The sequence below is a fragment of the Puma concolor genome, chromosome C1, assembly GCF_028749965.1.
Source record: "Puma concolor isolate L17-30 chromosome C1, mPumCon1.1.hap2, whole genome shotgun sequence".
Lineage (NCBI taxonomy): Eukaryota > Metazoa > Chordata > Mammalia > Carnivora > Felidae > Puma > Puma concolor.
The window spans coordinates 28,286,618-28,293,701 of record NC_141674.1 but is presented as its reverse complement, the minus strand read 5'-3'; positions in this window follow the sequence as shown (position 1 = coordinate 28,293,701).

Sequence of the window (7,084 nt, the reverse complement as noted above, 5' to 3'; positions counted from 1 at the left end):
GCCCTCCCCATCAAGCTTCTAGACGGCACAGTGACACCTCTTGCAACCCTTCCCTGCTTGGACGGATTTCTCTGTTCTGGGCTGTGAAGCCAAGTCACCCATTCGCCAGACTTGTGTGCCATGTGGCTTCCGGCAAAGGCCCCTGACCAAGACGCTGCTGTAAACGTACCAGATCCCAGAGGAGGAAGGCCTGGATCCTGCCCTAAGGAGAGGATCATTCTTTTTTTTTTTTTTTTTTGAGAAATCTTTACTGAGCACCTGCTAGCTGAGGCAGTAGAAGCTAAGAATGCAAGCTTTGGAGCCAAAGATCCAAGTTCAAATCCTGACTCTGTTTACTAGTGGTGTGAACGTCGGGCAGGTCATGTCACCTCTCTGAGCCTCGGTTACCTTCATCTATATAATAGAACTAATAACGGTACCTTCCATGTAAGGATGATGCAAGGAATCCATAAGCTATTGTGCTCAATGCTCCTCGTAATGTCTTTTACTTGGTAACTTCTCAACAAACATAAGATATGGTCATCATACAGTGGACTTGTTTCTGGGCGGTGGAGAACAATGGCTGATAAGAATGGCAAGGCTTGTGACCCCAGCAAAGTAACAGCTCATCAGGTAGACCAGATGTTTTCTAATACACATGAATAAATGCCAATTGGAGAAGCCTGGCACAGAGACGGGTCAGAAACCCGAAACAGGGTCTAGATCCCAGACTGGAGAGGCCAGAGAAGGTTTCCCAGATATCGATGCCGGGACAAAAAAGTTAGTGGGTGTCTTGGTTTCCTGGGGTTGACTTAACAGATTACCACCGACTGGGTAGCTCAGCCTGATCTCATCTCAAGATCCTTGGGTTTATTACATCTTCAAAGCCACTTTTTCCAAACAAGGTCACATGCACAAGTTCTAGGATATGTAGATGTATCTTTTTAAGAGTTACCTTTCGGGGCTCCTGGGTGGCTCAGTCGGTTAAGCGTTCAACTTTGGCTCAGGTCATGATCTCGCAGTTCGTGAGTTTGAGCCCCGCATCGGGCTCTGTGCTGATGGCTCAGAGCCTGGAGCCTGCTTCGGATTCTGTCTCCCTCTCGCTCTCTGCCCTCCCCCACTCGCACTCTGCCTCTCTCTCTCTCAAATATAAATAAACATAAAAATTTTTTTTTAAAAAGAGCTACCATTCAACCCACTACAAGCAAGGGGGAGCAAGGCATAGCCCCAAATGATAGAACCCCCTGTAGACAATGTGAAGTGCCACAGGAGAGCGGTTCCAGAGGACCTTGTCTGGCCTGGGCAGAGGCAACACAGAGACAAGCAGACTGAGGTTCCAGGATCCAGAGAAGGCACCGGGTGCTGTCACCAAAACCACAGGGAATCCCACATCCAGACAAGTTCCGAAAGGTGGGGTTAGGAAGGACTGCAACTTGATAGGTATATGAGTGCACAAAGGATTTCTCTGGACATTGCTTTGGGGCAACAGGCCTCTTCCAGATTCCTTTCCTTCCCCTGAACTTGGAGTGACATCGGGCCACCGCTGTCATGACAGTCCTGATTGCCTCCTTGGCACAGAGCCTGATGTCTGGCTCATGCCGTGGGAGTCTGGCAGCTCTGACCCCTTCTGTTCCCGGAAGCACCCCCCCCCCCAAGCTTCCACAGAGCTACTCGCTTCTCAGCATCCCCAGGGGCTGGTTCCATGGCTATCCCTGTCCCAAACTGCTTTATCCAGTCACCCCCATCAGTTCTTTTTCTTTTTTTTTAATTAAAAAAAAAATTTTTTACCATTTATTTATTTTTGAGAGACAGAAAGAGACAGAGCGTGAGCAGGGGAGGGCAAGAGAGAGACAGAGACACAGAGCTGGCTCCAGGCTCTGAGCTGTCAGCACAGAGCCCGACCCGGGGCTCGAACTCATGAACCATGAGACCACGACCTGAGCCGACGTGGGACACTCAACCGACTGAGCCACCCAGGCGCCCTGGGAATGTTTCATTTTTCAAAGGCAAAGCTTTATGAAAAGCAGCTCAAAGCCTGGTTCTTAATTCAGATCATTGTGATACTTGATTTTAATTGCTGTTGTGGCTGGGGGGAATAACCAGATACCATGCAAAGATGCATTGATCCGAGTGGGAAAACAGCAATCCTGGCTGTGCTTACTAAACTCTTACCGTTATTTTTCATTCTCATCCACCAATTATGCAAAGGTTTTTGTTGAAATTCAGCAAGCAAATTTCCAGTTTCCCTGATGTCAATCAGCGGCTCTTGCAAACTAATCAAAAGGTGTTACATTTTTATCTTTTTAGCAAATAGGTTCTGAAACACCGTGTTCAAAGGATTTTTTTTTTAAAACAGGTTTGAAAATTCCGTTTCCAAGTTTTTAAAGTTTACACACACGGGAGAGTTGCTACACGTGATGTAGGTACATCATTTTCTATCCCCCAAATCACAGAACAATGGAAATATGTGCGAATGTTTTTTAAATGCTCTCTCCATAGCATGAGTTTCTTCCAGGAAGCAGTTTACCTTCCAATCATTGTTTGCATAGCAAACAAAAGGTCTTTGCAGATGTAATTAAGCTAAGGATCTTGAGGTGAGACCATCCTGGATTGCTGGATGGACTCTAAATCCAATGATAGGTGTCCTTACAAGAGGCAGAAGAGGGGCACCTGGGTGGCTCAGTTGGTTGAGCATCTGACTCTTGATTTCAGCCCAGGTCATGATCCCACGGTCATGGGATCGAGCCCCTCGGCAGGCTCCACACTGAGTGTAGAGCCTGCTTGGGATTCTCCCTCTTTCTCTCTCTCTCTCTCTCTCCCCCTCTGCCTCTCTTCCCCACTCATGCTCTCTCTCTAAAATAAAATGATAAAATAAAAAATAAAAAAATAAACATTCTCATGCTTTCTCTTAAAAAAAAAAAGTCAAAGAGAAGACACATAAACAGAGAGAAGAGAAGGCCCTGTGAGGACAAACAAAATGTGTGTGTGTGTGTGTGTGTGTGTGTGTGTGTGTGTGTGTGTATGCGTGCACGCACACGTTACTTTCAAAATATCTGTTACCCAAGGGGTGCCTGGGTGGCTCAGTCAGGTGAGCGTCCAACTTCAGCTCAGGTCATGATCTCCTGTCTCGTGGGTTCGAGTCCTGCGTCGGGCTCTGTGCTGACAGCTCAGAGCCTGGAGCCTGCTTCGGATTCTGTGTCTCCCTCTCTCTCTGCCCCTCCCCCGCTCTCTCCCCCACCCTCTCTCTCTCTCTCAAAAATAAATAAACATTAAAAAAATTTTCGGGGGCGGGGGGGCGGCGCCTGAGTGGCTCAGTCGGTTAAGCATCCAACTTCGACTCAGGTCATGATCTCATGGTTCATGAGTTCAAGCCCCACATTGGGCTCTGTGCTGACAGTTCGGAGCCTGGAGCCGGCTTCAGATTCTGTGTCTCATTCTCTCTCTGCCCCTCCCCCACTTGCACTCTGTCTCTCTCTGTCTCTCAAAAATAAATAAAAATGTAAAAAAAAGAAAAAAAAAATTTTTTTTTAATATTTGTTACCCAAAAGCAATGTAGTATCCCGGATTAGAGTCTAGAACAGAAAAAAGACATTAGTGGACAAACTGGTGAAATCCAAATAAAGTCTGGCATTTTGTTAATAGTCATGTACCAGTGTTAATTTTTTAGTTTTGACAAACATACCTTGGTTCTGTAAGAAGTTATATTATCGGAGACCCAGAAAATAGTATGGAAGGATGCTCTGTACTTACTATCTTTGAAACTGTGCCGTAAATTTAAAATAATTTCAAATTTTAAAGTTTATTTTAACATTTTTGGTTGTATCACATAGTATTGACAGCCGGTTGTCATTACAAAAATAGTAGGCAAGTCTGAAACACTTCTTTTTCTATAGAAGAAAAATGCAGAACTCATCTTGAAGTTCCCCATCTCATTAAAGTATTTTGCCACAAGATAACCATCAAATCTCTGTATCTCATTACAAAATAATCAAATCTCTATGCCCTCGTTGCAAAACACTATAAGGATTCTACTATATATTAAAGATCTTTTTATAATATGAGCCACATCAATGGCGTCCTTTATCATTTTGTGCACTGCTGGCCTCAGATTTCTTTGCTTCAGCAGCGAGCCTTTGAGTCACTTGCATGTTCGGAGCAAATCTCTGTAACTTTAACCTGGAATCATGTTTTGCAGTTAAAGCATCCACTCTATCAATAGTTATATTTATAATGTTTTCCCTTAAAACAGTGCTTTTATTATTTATTTTAAATTGTTTTAGAGAGAGGGAGAGCATGAGTGGGACGGGGGGGAGAGAGAGAGAGACAGAGAGGGAGGGAGAGTCCCAAATAGGCTCCACACTCAACACGGATCCCAGCGCAGGGCTCGATCCCACAACCCTGGGATCATGACCTGAGCTGAAATCAAGAGTCGGACACCCCACCAGATGAGCCACCCAGGCGCCCCGAAACAGTCGTTGGTTATTGAAATGATATCTCCCTGGTACGCCTCTTTTTTTTTTATTTTTTTTTCAACGTTTATTTATTTTTGGGACAGAGAGAGACAGAGCATGAACGGGCGAGGGGCAGAGAGAGAGGGAGACACAGAATCGGAAACAGGCTCCAGGCTCTGAGCCATCAGCCCAGAGCCCGACGCGGGGCTCGAACTCCCGGACCGCGAGATCGTGACCTGGCTGAAGTCGGACGCTTAACCGACTGCGCCACCCAGGCGCCCCAGGTACGCCTCTTTTAAAAAAAGAAGTAACTCGGGGCGCCTGCCTGGGTGGCTCAGTAGGTTAAGCACCCGACTTCGGCTCAGGTCGTGATCTCATGGTTCATGGGTTCGAGCCCCGCGTCGGGCTCTGTGCTGACAGCAGGGAGCCTGGAGCCTGCTTCGGATTCTGTGTCTCCCTCTCTCTCTGCCCCTCCTCTGCTCATGCTCTGTCTCTCTCTGTCTCAAAAATAAATAAACATTAAAAAAAAATTTAAAAATTAAAAAAAAGAAGTAACTTTTTGTGTATCTCATCACTGAACCCGAATCTAACACACATCCACACATCACAGACCGAGGCATATTAGGAACTCGTGTACTTTCAACTCAGAGCAGATCACCCACTTGCTACTTGTCGCTTCACATCTACGGCAGCATATTCTTTGCATCTTCCAGCCACATTTGCTGACAAAGGAATGCATTTTAGTCCGTCCGTGGATTGGTTTCTGTGGATTATTTCATCCATCTTGCCTGAGGGAGAACAAGCATTTCCTTGATGGTGTGTGGCTTTTAAACTTTCACGATTAAGTGAGAAAATCTCAAAAGAAGCATCTAAATATGTGTCGCAAGGTAGCAGAACATTGTGTAAAGAACCAGAGGGAGCATCTCATAACTTTAGACGTCACTGAAAAAGAGAAATGACAGATTTGTCTCTGGGTTGTGGGTCTTCATTTTTAAGGCTATTTCTGTAGCAGTAAGGAGAGGTTAGCTTACGACACGGTAACAAACATTCCCAACATCTGTAGCTTAAAGCAGTGCTGATTTGTTGCACGTCCGGGCACAACACAGGTCAGCTGTGGGCTCTGGGCCACAGCGCCGTCACTCTGGGATCCAGCCTGACCAAGCCGCTTCCTTCCGGAATATTCTCAGCCCTTGTGGCAAAAGGAAAAGAGAACTGATCAATCGCACACTGGCGCTCAAGGCATCTGTTTGGAGGTCACGTCTGCTCAGATTTCAATAGCCAAAACAAGTCACATGGCCACACTTAACTCCAACCAGGCCAAGGAGTCCGTCCCGCCCTGTGCCGAGTAGAGGCTCACAAATATGTGGTCCTGTGGCTCCGATGACATCCACGCTTGCTCGCTGCAGACACTTCACGCCCTCATCAGCGAAGGTGTCAAGGCTCATCGTTACTTGTCAGGTGTGGAAATCCACCCAGCAGAGTCTTCTTCAGATTTCCTCCTTTTTTGTCCAATGTCACACGGGAGCTGACTGAACCATCGCGATTGACCCACCCCTCCCATGTGGAGAAGTCTCAGGCTTTGCCATCTTCTAGCTCTTTGCTGGAGCTTGCATCCATGAGGATTATCTTCCATCCATGGTGTCTTTACAGGAAATTGTAAAGCCACTGCCCACTTCGTGAGGGTTGCTGTCGTTGAAATGGGGCTGTCTCATAAAGGAACGTACACAAAGTGTTCTTGGCGGCCCTGCTCATTGAAGCCCAAACTGGGATCGGCAGAAACGTCCATTAATGGGGGAATAGATATATGTGCGCGATGGAATGTGATACAGCGGGGAGAACCAATGAACTATCCAAACAACTTGGCAACGGAAGTCAACAAGCAAATCAACAAAAATACATACAAACGATGCGACCTGCAGAAGCCTCACAAATGTGATGCTGAATAGAATTCGAATACGTTGTTTCATTTACACAAAGTTCAAGCACATGCAAAACGAGTAGGCGGTTGTTAAAACCAGGATGGGGGTCGCCAGGGGCAGCGAGTGACCAGAAGGAGGCACAGGGGCGCCTGGGTGGCTCAGTCGGTTAAGTGTACAACTCCCGCTCTGAGTTCAGGTCTTGATTTCAGGGCCGTAAGTTCAAGCCCTACGTTGGGTTCTATGCTGGGCTTGGAGCCTACTTTAAAAAAATGGTAAATCAATTAAAAAAAAAAAAAAGGAGGCATAAAAATGGTCTGCTGGCACTTTTACTTTTTTTTTTTCTGTTATGTTTCTTACTCTGAGTGCCGTTTATATGGATGTGCTTACTTCCCAAAGATCCATTGACCTGTATCCTTATGATTTGTACACTTCTCTGTGTAGAGATTATACTTCAATTAAAAGTTTCAGGCGCGCCTGGGTGGCTCAGTCATATAAGCTCCTGACTTCGGCTCGGGTCATGATCTCACGGTCCGTGAGCTCGAGCCCCGCGTCGGGCTCTGTGCTGACAGCATAGAGCCTGGAGCCTGCTTCAAATTCTGGGTCTCCCTCTCTCTCTGCTCCTCTCCTGCTCATGCTCTGTCTCTCTCTCTCTCTCCTTCAAAAATAAATTTAAAAAAAATTTTTTTTAAGTTTCAAATAAAAAATTGAAAATCAAACTAGATGGCATAACCCATA